This window comes from Lolium rigidum, chromosome 5 (genome assembly GCF_022539505.1).
Source record: "Lolium rigidum isolate FL_2022 chromosome 5, APGP_CSIRO_Lrig_0.1, whole genome shotgun sequence".
NCBI lineage: Eukaryota > Viridiplantae > Streptophyta > Magnoliopsida > Poales > Poaceae > Lolium > Lolium rigidum.
The window spans coordinates 61852651-61866136 of NC_061512.1; positions in this window are offsets into that span (position 1 = coordinate 61852651).

Below are 13486 nucleotides of genomic sequence, written 5' to 3' on the forward strand. Positions count from 1 at the left end.
TGAAGAACACGTCCGTTGGGAACCCCAAGAGGAAGGTGTGATGCGTACAACAGCAAGTTTTCCCTCAGTAAGAAACCAAGGTTATCGAACCAGTAGGAGATGAAGGCCACGTGAAGGTTGTTGGTGAAGGAGTGTAGTGCGGCGCAACACCAGGGATTCCGGCGCCAACGTGGAACCTGCACAACACAAATCACAATACTTTGCCCCAACTTAACAGTGAGGTTGTCAATCTCACCGGCTTGCTGTAAACAAAGAATTAAACGTAATTTGTTTGCGAAGAACAACAGAGAACAGAGATTGCAATAGATTGTATTTCAGATGTAAAAGAATGGACCGGGGTCCACAGTTCACTAGTGGTGTCTCTCCAATAAGATAAATAGCATGTTGGGTGAACAAATTACAGTTGGGCAATTGACAAATGGAGAGGGCATAACAATGCACATACATATCATGATGACTACTATGAGATTTATTTAGGGCATTACGACAAAGAACATAGACCGCTATCCAGCATGCATCTATGCCTAAAAAGTCCACCTTCGGGTTAGCATCCGCACCCCTTCCGATATTAAGTTGCAAACAACGGACAATTGCATTAATTATCGTGCGTAATGTAATCAACACAAATATCCTTAGACAACGCATTGATGTTTTATCCCTAGTGGAAACAAGCACATCCACAACCTTAGAACTTTCACGTCACTGTCCCGGATTCAGTGGAGGCATGAACCCACTATCGAGCATAAATACTCCCTCTTGGAGTCACAAGTATCAACTTGGCCAGAGCCTCTACTAGCAACGGAGAGCATGCAAGATCATAAACAACACATATATGATAGATCAATTAATCAACTTGACATAGTATTCCATATTCATCGGATCCCAACAAACACAACATGTAGCATTACAAATAGATGATCTTGATCATGATAGGCAGCTCACAAGATCTAAACATGATAGCACAAGAGGAGAAGACAACCATCTAGCTACTGCTATGGACCCATAGTCCAAGGATGAACTACTCACGCATCAATCCGGAGGCGGGCATGATGATGTAGAGTCCTCCGGTGATGATTCCCCTCTCCGGCAGGGTGCCGGAGGCGATCTCCAGAATCCCCCGAGATGGGATTGGCGGCGGCGGCGTCTCTGGAACTTTTCTCGTATCGTGGCTCTCGGTAATAGGATTTTCGCGGCGGAGAGATTATACAGGCGAAGGGGCAGAGTCGGGGGACACTCGAGGGGCCCACCCCATAGGGCGGCGCGGCCAGGGGTGGGGCCGCGCCCCCTAGGGTGTGGCCGCCTCGTCGCCCCTCTTCGTCTCCTCTTCGGACTTCTAGAAGGCTCCGTGGAAAATAAGACCGTGGGCTTTTGTTTCGTCCAATTCCGAGAATATTTCCTGTGTAGGATTTCTGAAACCAAAAACAGCGAGAAAACGAGAAGCTGGCGCTTCGGCATCTTGTTAATAGGTTAGTGCCGGAAAATGCATTAAAATGATATAAAGTGTATATAAAACATGTGAGTATTGTCATATAACTAGCATGGAACATAAGAAATTATAGATACGTTTGAGACGTATCAAGCATCCCCAAGCTTAGTTCCTACTCGCCCTCGAGTAGGTAAACGATAACAAGAATAATTTCTGAAGTGACATGCTACTATCATAATCTTGATCAATACTATTGTAAAGCATATGAGATGAATGAAGTGATTCAAAGCAATGGTAAAGATGATGATTAAACAACTGAATCATATAGCAAAGACTTTTCATGAATAATACTTTCAAGACAAGCATCAATAAGTCCTGCATAAGAGTTAACTCATAAAGCAATAGATTCTTAATAGAAGGTTTTGAAGCAACACAAAGGAAGATTTAAGTTTCAGCAGTTGCTTTCAACTTTCAACATGTATATCTCATGGATAATTGTCAATAAAAAGTAATATGATGAGTGAAAATAAGCAAGTATGTAAGAATCAATGCACACAGTTGACACAAGTGTTTGCTTCTAAGATAGAAAGAAGTGGGTAAACTGACTCAACATAAAGTAAAAGAAAGGCCCTTCGCAGAGGGAAGCAGGGATTACTCATGTGCTAGAGCTTTTTTATTTTGAAATACATGGAAACAATTCTGTCAACGGTAGTAATAATTCATATGTGTTATGCATAAAACCTCCTATAAGTTGCAAGCCTCATGCATCGAATACCAATAGTGCCCGCACCTTGTCCTAGTTAGCTTGGATTTCCATGGGATTATCATTGCATTACATATGTTTCAACCAAGTATCACAAAGGGGTACCTCTATGCCACATGTACAAAGGTCCAAGGAGATAGATTGCATTTGATTTCTCAATTGTGATAGATCTCAACTTGAGGACATCCATACCGAGACAACATAGAAAATAGATAATGGACTCCTCTTTAATGCTTAAGCATTCAACAATAGATAATATACTCATAAGAGATTGAGGATTAATGTCCAAACTGAAACTTCCACCATGATACATGGCTTTGGTTGGCGGCCCAATGTTCTTCTCTAACAATATGCATGCTCAAACCATTTGATCATGATAAATCACCCTTACTTCAGACAAGACGAACATGCATAGCAACTCACATGATATTCAACAAAGGTGTAACAGGTTGATGGCGTCCCCAGATAACATGGTTACCGCTCAACAAGCAACTTATAAGAAATAAGATACATAAGCGACATATTCATCACCACAATAGTTTTTTAGGCTACTTTCCCATGAGCTATGTATTGCAAAGACAAGGAATGAAATTTTAAAGGTAGCACGCAAGCAATTTACTTTGGAATGGAAGAAAAATACCACATAGTAGGTAGATATGGTGGACACAAATGGCATAAGTTTTGGCTCAAGGTTTTGGATGCACGAGAAGCATTCCCTCTCAGTACAAGGCTTTGGCTAGCAAGGTTGTTTGAAGCAAACACAAGTATGAACCGGTACAACAAAACTTACATAAGAACATATTGCAAGCATTATAAGACTCTACACTATCTTCCTTGCTGTTCAAACACTTTTACCAGAAAATATCTAGACTTTAGAGAGACCAATCATGCAACCCAAATTTCAACAAGCTCTATGGTAGTTCTTCAATAATAGGTTTAAACTACATGATGCAAGAGCTTAAACATGATCTAATTGAGCTCAAAACAATTGCCAAGTATCAAATTATTCAAGACAATATACCAATTACCACATGAAGCATTTTCTGTTTCCAACCAAATAGCAATAAACGAAGCGGTTTTCAACCTTCGCCATGAACATTAAAAGTAAAGCTAAAAACACCAGTGTTCAATATGAAAAAGCGGAGTGTCTCTTTCTCCCACACAAGGAATGCTAGGATCCGATTTTATTCAAGAAAAAAAAAACACACAGACGCTCCAAGTAAAGCACATAAGATGTAACGGAATAAAAATATAGTTTCAGTAGAAGTGACCTGATAAGTTGTTGATGAAGAAGGGGATGCCTTGGGCATCCCCAAGCTTAGACGCTTGATTCTTCTTGAAATATGCAGGGATGAACCACGGGGTAATCCCCAAGCTTAGACTTTTCACTCTTCTTGATCATATTATATCATCCTCCTCTCTTGATCCTTGAAAACTTCCTCCACACCAGACTCAAAACAATCTCATTAGAGGGTTAGTGCATAATCAAAAATTCACATGTTCAGAGAGGATACAATCATTCCCAACACTTCTGGACATTACCCAAAGCTACTGAAAGTTAATGGAGCAAAGAAATCCATTCAACACAGTAAAGGAGGCAATGTGAAATAAAAGGCAGAATCTGTCAAAACAGAACAGTCCGTAAAGACGAATTTTTTTGAGGCACTTAACATGCTGAGATGAAGAAGCTCAAATTGAACGAAAGTTGCGTACATATCTGAGGAACACGCATGAATTTTGGCAGAATTTTTAGAGTCTCCTACAGAGAGATCTACTGAAATTCGTGACAGCTAAAAATCTGTTTCTGCGCAGGAATCCAAATCTAGTATCAACTTTACTATCAAAGACTTTACTTGGCACAACAATGCAATAAAATAAAGATACAAAGGTATTGCTACAGTAGTAACAAACACCTTGACTCAAATATAAAACAAAAATTGCAGAAATAAAATAATGGGTTGTCTCCCATAAGCGCTTTTCTTTAACGCCTTTCACCTAGGCGCAGAAAGTGTAAATCAAGTATTATGAAGAGAAGAAACATCAACATCATGATTTTCCTTAAAAACACAACTTGTCATAATAGGTACCTTAGATGCTCCATTATCTAAATTTCCCATAGTGGTACTAAGGGTTTTTTCAATTTTAGGCTTATAATAATTCTTTGGCTTAGGCACCTTAGAGACATACATGAACTTTTGCTCCTTAACCACATAAGCTTTCTCCTTAAATTTAAGTGAAGAAAAAGTTGAACCCAAGGTTCCCATAGCTTCTTCAAGTTCACCAATCCTATGGGTTTGATTATCATGGATAACACAAGTTTCTAAGACAGCAATTTAATTCATTAATTTCTCCTAGAGATTTATCAAGTTTATCAGTGTTATCAAGTAATATTCCCAATTTAGTCTCAACACTTGGAAGATTTTTCTCTATGGCCTCCAACTTTTTCATGACATCCTCAAGAGAGATTTCAATTTTAACTTCATTAACAGGTGGTATTCCAACTAGACTCTCAATAATGCAACTAGCTTCTAAAGCAGGAGTGCCTAGGAAATTACCTCCCGCAAGAGTATCAAGAACATACCTGTTGCAGCTAGAGATACCAACATAAAAGTTCCTAAGGAGGATAATAGTGGAGTGTTTCTTAGTGCACCTATGATGAGCATCACTAATTCCATACCAATCATCTTTAAAACTTGCTCCCCCTTGTTGCTTAAACAAACGAACTTCAACTTCAGGATTACTCATTTTAGCAAATATAAAAATAAACTAAGCAAAACCGAATTAAATAAAGTAAATGCAAGTAACTAATTTTTTTGTGTTTCTGATATAAAGAAAGGAAACAAAACAGTAAATAAAATAAAGTAAAGCAAGACAATAAACAAAGTAAAGAGATTGGGTGTGAGAGACTCCCCTTGCAGCGTGTCTTGATCTCCCCGGCAACAGCGCCAGAAAAATAGCTTGATGACGCGTGAAGCACACGTCCTTTGGGAACCCCAAGAGGAAGGTGTGATGCGTACAGCAGCAAGTTTTCCCTCAGTAAGAAACCAAGGTTATTGATGTCTACACACGCTTCTATTCATGTAGACAGTGTTGGGCCTCCAAGAGCAGAGGTTTGTAGAACAGCAGCAAGTTTCCCTTAAGTGAATCACCCAAGGTTTATCGAACTCAGGGAGGTAGAGGTCAAAGATATCCCTCTCAAGCAACCCTGCAGTTAAGATACAAGAAGTCTCTTGTGTCCCCAACACACCTAATACACTTGTCAGATGTATAGGTGCACTAGTTCGGCAAAGAGATGGTGAAATACAAGTAATATGGATGATTATAAGTAGTAATTGCAATCTGAAATAAAAATGGCAGCAAGCGAACATGTAGCAGAACTTGTTGGAAACGGAGTTTCAATGCTTAGAAACAAGGCCTAGGGATCATACTTTCACTAGTGGACAGTCTCAACAATGATCACATAAATAAATAACTTCTCTTCACTTGTGCTACTTTCAAACACTCTCTTGCTGGATAACAAACACCATTCATTGTGTAGGGCTACAAGAGCACACCTCAAGCCGGAGTAAACAAGCTCCACAACATCCGGAGTTCATATTAAAGTAACCTCTAGAGTGCATAATAGACCGTTGCAATTTACACCGAGTACTAACATAGCATACACACTGTCACCAATAGCTATGAAAGGGGGAATAGATCGCATCAATACTATCATAGTAATAGTTAACTTCAATCTACAAGAGATTACAATCATAACCTACGCCAAGTACTACATGATGCACACACTGTAACCTTTACATCATGGAGGAGGAATAGACTACTTTAATAACATCACTAGAGTAGCACATAGATTAATAGTAATACAAAGCTCATGATCACATAAAGATCACACCATGGCAAAGAGATGAACCACATAGCTACCGGTAGAGCCCTTAGCCTCGGGGGAGAACTACTCCCTCCTCATCATGGGAGACAGCAACGGCGATGAAGATGGTGGTGGTGTCGATGGAGATGACTCCGGGGGCAATTCCCCGTCCCGGCGGCGTGCCGGAACAGAGACTTTTGTCCCCCGAAACTTGTCTTCGCGATGGCGGTGGCTACGGAACACTACGTGGAATATCGTCGGGTGTTTTAGGGTTTTCGCGACGGACAGAATATATAGGCGAAAGGGCGGAGTCGGAGGAGCCAGGGGGTGGCCTCCCCACCTGGTGGCGCGGCCAGGGAGGGCCCGCGCCCAGGTGTGGTGTGGAGCCCCCTTGGCCCCCTGATGTCTACGGGAGCTTCTATTCTTGTAGACAGTGTTGGGCCTCCAAGAGCAGAGGTTTGTAGAACAGCAGCAAGTTTCCCTTAAGTGGATCACCCAAGGTTTATCGAACTCAGGGAGGAAGAGGTCAAAGATATCCCTCTCATGCAACCTTGCAACCACAAAGCAAGAAGTCTCTTGTGTCCCCAACACACCTAATAGGTGCACTAGTTCGGCGAAGAGATAGTGAAATACAAGTGGTATGAATGAATATGAGCAGTAGTAACGGCGCCGTGAAAAGTGCTTGTCGGCGTGCGGTTGATGGTAATAATATTGCAGGAAGTAAAGATGCAGTAAAACAATGAAACAAGCAGCGATAGCGATATTTGGAAACAAGGCCTAGGGATTATACTTTCACTAGTGGACACTCTCAACATTGATCACATAACAGAATAAATAGATAGATGCTAGACTCTACACTCTCTTGTTGGATGATGAACACCACTAACTCGTGTAGGATTACACGAACCCTCAATGCCGGAGTTAACAAGCTCCACAATATTCAATGTTCATATTTAAATAACCTTAGAGTGCATAACAGATCAACATAACCAAACCAAGTACTAACATAGCATGCACACTCGTCACCTTCACGCTACGAAAGGAGGCATAGATCACATCAATACTATCATAGCAATAGTTAACTTCATAATCTACAAGAGATCACAATCATAACCTACGCCAAGTACTACACGATGCACACACCGTCACCATTACACCGTGGAGGAGGAATAGAGTACTTTAATAACATCACTAGAGTAGCACATAGATGATATTCAACTAGATCACATAAAGAGAGAGATGAACCACATAGCTACAGCTGGAGCCCTCAGCCCGGGGTGAATTACTCCCTCCTCATCATGGAGACAGCGATGGCGGTGAAGATGGCGGTGGAGACGGCGGTGGAGATGGTTCCGGGGGTAATTCCCCGTCCCGGCAGGGTGCCGGAACAGAGACTTCTGTCCCCCGAATTGGAGATTCGCAATGGCGGCGACTCTGGAAGGTTTTCTCTGGTTTCGTCGAACTGGGTCGAGGTTTTAGGTCAGGGACGACTAAATAGGCAAAGAGGCGGAGTCGGAGGGGCCACAGGGGACCCACACACTAGGGGGGCGCGCCCCCCTGGGCCGCGCCGCCCTGTGGGCTGGGGCCCCCCTGGCTCCCCTCTGGCCTTTCTCCGGTGCTCTGGAAGCTTCCGGGAATTATAAGATCTTCGGAGTTGATTTCGTCCGATTCTGAAAATATTTCCTTACTAGGATTTCTGAAACCAAAAACAGCAGAAAACAGCAACTAGCCTTTCGGCATCTCGTCAATAGGTTAGTTCCAGAAAACGCATAAAAACGATATAAAGTGTGAACAAAACATGTAGGTATTGTCATAAAACAAGCATGGAACGTCAGAAATTATAGATACGTTGGAGACGTATCAGCATCCCCAAGCTTAGTTCCTACTCGTCCTCGAGTAGGTAAACGATAAAAGATAATTTCGAAGTGACATGCTACCAACATAATCTTGATCATACTATTGTAAAGCATATGAGATGAATGCAGCGATTCAAAGCAATGTTAATGCAATGAGTAAACAATTGAATCATATAGCAAAGACTTTTCATCAATAAGTCTTGCATAAGAGTTAACTCATAAAGCAATAAATGCGAAGTAAAGACATTGAAGCAACACAATGGAAGATTAAGTTTCAGCGGTTGCTTTCAACTTGTAACATGTATATTTCATGGATAGTTGTCAATGCAAAGCAATATAACAAGTGCAATAAGCAAGTATGTAAGAATCAATGCACAGTTGACACAAGTGTTTGCTTCCAAGATAGAGAGAAATGGGTAAACTGACTCAACATAAAAGTAGAAGAATGGCCCTTCGCAGAGGGAAGCATTGATTGCTATATTTGTGCTAGAGCTTTGGTTTTGAAAGCAAGAAACAATTTTTTCAACGGTAGTAATAAAGCATATGTATCATGTAAATTATATCTTACAAGTTGCAAGCCTCATGCATAGTATACTAATAGTGCCCGCATCTTGTCCTAATTAGCTTGGATTACCGGGATTATCATCGCAATACACATGTTTTAACCAAGTGTCACAAAGGGGTACGTCTATGCCGCCTGTACAAAGGTCTAAGGAGAAAGCTCGCATTGGATTTCTCGCTTTTGATTATTCTCAACTTAGACATCCATACCGGGACAACATAGACAACAGATAATGGACTCCTCTTTAATGCATAAGCATGTAGCAACAATTAATGTTCTCATATGAGATTGAGGATATATGTCCAAAACTGAAACTTCCACAATGGAGCATGGCTTTAGTTAGCGGCCCAATGTTCTTCTCTAACATTATGCATGCTCTAACCATTAAATGAGTGGTAAATCTCCCTTACTTCAGACAAGACGGACATGCATAGCAACTCACATGATATTCAACAAAGAGTAGTTGATGGCGTCCCCGGGAACATGGTTATCGCACAACAAACAACTTAATAAGAGATAAAGTGCATAAGTACATATTCAATACCACAATAGTTTTTAAGCTATTTGTCCCATGAGCTATATATTGCAAAGGTAAAGAATGGAAATTTTAAAGGTAGCACTCAAGCAATTTACTTTAGAATGGCGGAGAAATACCATGTAGTAGGTAGGTATGGTGGACACAAATGGCATAGTGGTTGGCTCAAGGATTTTGGATGCATGAGAAGTATTCCCTCTCGATACAAGGTTTAGGCTAGCAAGGTTATTTGAAACAAACACAAGGATGAACCGGTGCAACAAAACTCACATAAAAGACATATTGTAAACATTATAAGACTCTACACCGTCTTCCTTGTTGTTCAAGCTCAATACTAGAAATTATCTAGACTTTAGAGAGACTAATTATGCAAACCAAATTTTAGCAAGCTCTATGTATTTCTTCATTAATAGGTGCAAAGTATATGATGCAAGAGCTTAAACATGAGCACAACAATTGCCAAGTATCAAGTTATTCAAGACATCATACCAATTACTACATGTAGCATTTCCTGTTTCCAACCATATAACAATTAACGAAGCGGTTTCAACCTTCGCCATGAACATTAAAAGCTAAGAACACATGTGTTCATATGAACCAGCGGAGCGTGTCTCTCTCCCACACAAGAATTTATTCAAACAAAAACAAAAACAAAAACAAACAGACGCTCCAAGCAAAGTACATAAGATGTGACCGAATAAAAATATAGTTTCAAGAGAAGAAACCTGATAATTTGTCGATGAAGAAGGGGATGCCTTGGGCATCCCCAAGCTTAGATGCTTGAGTCTTCTTGAAATATGCAGGGATGAACCACGGGGGCATCCCCAAGCTTAGACTCTTCACTCTTCTTGATCATAGTATATCATCCTCCTCTCTTGATCCTTGAAAACTTCCTCCACACCAAACTCAAAACAACTCATTAGAGGGTTAGTGCACAATTAAACTTTACATGTTCAGAGGTGACATAATCATTCTTAACACTTCTGGACATTGCACAAAGCTACTGAAAGTCAATGGAATAGAAAAATCCATCAAGCATATCAAAACAGGCAATTCGAAATAAAAGGCAGAATCTGTCAAAACAGAACAGTTCGTAAAGACGAATTTTATTGAGGCACCAGACTTGCTCAGATGAAAATGCTCAAATAGAATGAAAGTTGCGTACATATCTGAGGATCACTCACGTAAATTTGAATAATTTTCTGAGTTACCTACAGAGAATTAGGCCCAGATTCGTGACAGCAAGAAATCTGTTTCTGCGCAGTAATCCAAATCTAGTATGAAACTTACTATCAAAGACTTTACTTGGCACAACAATGCAATAAAAATAAGATAAGGAGAGGTTGCTACAGTAGTAACAACTTCCAAGACTCAAATACAAAATAAAAGTACTGTAGCAAAATAAACACATGGGTTATCTCCCAAGAAGTGCTTTCTTTATAGCCATTAAGATGGGCTCAGCAGTTTTAATGATGCACTCCCAAGAAATAGTAGTTGAAGCAAAAGAGAGCATCAAAAAGCAAATTCAAAACAAATTTAAGTCTAACATGCTTCCTATGCATAGGAATCTTGTAAATAAACAAATTCATGAAGCATAATGCAACAAGCATAGAAAGATAAAACAAGTGTAACTTCAAAAATTTCAGCATATAGAGAGGTGTTTTAGTAACATGAAAATTTCTACAACCATATTTTCCTCTCTCATAATAACTTTCAGTAGCATCATGAGAAAACTCAACAATATAACTATCAAATGAAACATTCTTATCATGAGTCTCATGCATAAAATTATTACTACTCCCAACATAAGCATAATCAATTTTATTAGTTGTAGTGGGAGCAAATTCAACAAAGTACCTATCATTATTATTCTCATCATGTGTAGGAGGCATAGTATAATCATAATAAACTTTATCCTCCATAGTAGGCGGCACCAAAAGACCACTATCATTATAATCATCATAAATAGGAGGCAAAGTATCATCAAAGAAAATTTTCTCCTCAATGCTTGGGGGACTAAAAAGATCATGCTCATCAAAACCAGCTTCCCCAAGCTTAGAATTTTCTATATCATTAGCAACAATGGTATTCAAAGTGTTCATACTAATATGTTCCATGGGTTTTTTAATTTTCGCATCAAACCATCCATGTCTTAAATCAGGAAATAGAATAAGAAGCTCATTGTTGTCCATTATGCCAAACTAGTGTAAACAAGAAACAAAAAGATGCAATTGCAGGATCTAAAGGAAATAGCTTCGAACACTCACACAATGGCGCCAGAAAAGTACTTTACCTGGGACCGGAGTAAGAGTGCCTTTTACCTTTCCTCCCAGGCAACGGCGCCAGAAAAGTGCGTGATGTCTACGGGAGCTTCTATTCTTGTAGACAGTGTTGGGCCTCCAAGAGCAGAGGTTTGTAGAACAGCAGCAAGTTTCCCTTAAGTGGATCACCCAAGGTTTATCGAACTCAGGGAGGAAGAGGTCAAAGATATCCCTCTCATGCAACCCCGCAACCACAAAGCAAGAAGTCTCTTGTGTCCCCAACACACCTAATAGGTGCACTAGTTCGGCGAAGAGATAGTGAAATACAAGTGGTATGAATGAATATGAGCAAGTAGTAACGGCGCCTTGAAAAGTGCTTGCTGGCGTGCAGTTGATGGTAATAATATTGCAGGAAGTAAAGATGTAGTAAAACAGTAAACAAGCAGCGATAGCAGTATTTGGAAACAAGGCCTAGGGATTATACTTTCACTAGTGGACACTCTCAACATTGATCACATAACAGAATAAATAGATAGATGCTAGACTCTACACTCTCTTGTTGGATGATGAACACCACTAACTGTGTAGGATTACACGAACCCTCATTGCCGGAGTTAACAAGCTCCACAATATTCAAAGTTCATATTTAAATAACCTTAGAGTGCATAACAGATCAACATAACCAAACCAAGTACTAACATAGCATGCACACTGTCACCTTCACGCTACGAAAGGAGGCATAGATCACATCAATACTATCATAGCAATAGTTAACTTCATAATCTACAAGAGATCACAATCATAACCTACGCCAAGTACTACACGATGCACACACTGTCACCATTACACCGTGGAGGAGGAATAGAGTACTTTAATAACATCACTAGAGTAGCACATAGATGATATTCAACTAGATCACATAAAGAGAGAGATGAACCACATAGCTACGGCGGAGCCCTCAGCCCCGGGGGTGAATTACTCCCTCCTCATCATGGAGACAGCGATGGCGGTGAAGATGGCGGTGGAGACGACGGTGGAGATGGTTCCGGGGGCAATTCCCCGTCCCGGTAGGGTGCCGGAACAGAGACTTCTGTCCCCTGAATTGGAGTTTCGCGATGGCGGCGGCTCTGGAAGGTTTTCTCTGGTTTCGTCGAACTGGGTCGAGGTTTTAGGTCAGGGACGACTAAATAGGCGAAGAGGCGGAGTCGGAGGGGCCACAGGGGACCCACACACTAGGGGGGCGCCCCCTGGGCCGCGTCGCCCTGTGGGGTGGGGCCCCCCCTGGCTCCCCTCTGGCCTTTCTCCGGTGCTCTGGAAGCTTCCGGGAATTATAAGATCTTCGGAGTTGATTTCGTCCGATTCTGAAAATATTTCCTTACTAGGATTTCTGAAACCAAAAACAGCAGAAAACAGCAACTGGCCTTTCGGCATCTCGTCAATAGGTTAGTTCCAGAAAACGCATAAAAACGATATAAAGTGTGAACAAAACATGTAGGTATTGTCATAAAACAAGCATGGAACATCGAAATTATAGATACGTTGGAGACGTATCAGCATCCCTAAGCTTAGTTCCTACTCGTCCTCGAGTAGGTAAACGATAAAAGATAATTTCTGAAGTGACATGCTACCAACATAATCTTGATCATACTATTGTAAAGCATATGAGATGAATGCAGCGATTCAAAGCAATGTTAATGCAATGAGTAAACAATTGAATCATATAGCAAAGACTTTTCATCAATAAGTCTTGCATAAGAGTTAACTCATAAAGCAATAAATTCAAAGTAAAGACATTGAAGCAACACAATGGAAGATTAAGTTTCAGCGGTTGCTTTCAACTTGTAACATGTATATCTCATGGATAGTTGTCAATGCAAAGCAATATAACAAGTGCAATAAGCAAGTATGTAAGAATCAATGCACAGTTAACACAAGTGTTTGCTTCCAAGATAGAGAGAAATGGGTAAGCCGACTCAACATAAAAGTAGAAGAATGGCCCTTCACAGAGGGAAGCATTGATTGCTATATTTGTGCTAGAGCTTTGGTTTTGAAAGCAAGAAACAATTTTTTCAACGGTAGTAATAAAGCATATGTATCATGTAAATTATATCTTACAAGTTGCAAGCCTCATGCATAGTATACTAATAGTGCCCGCACCTTGTCCTAATTAGCTTGGATTACCGGGATTATCATCGCAATACACATGTTTTAACCACTC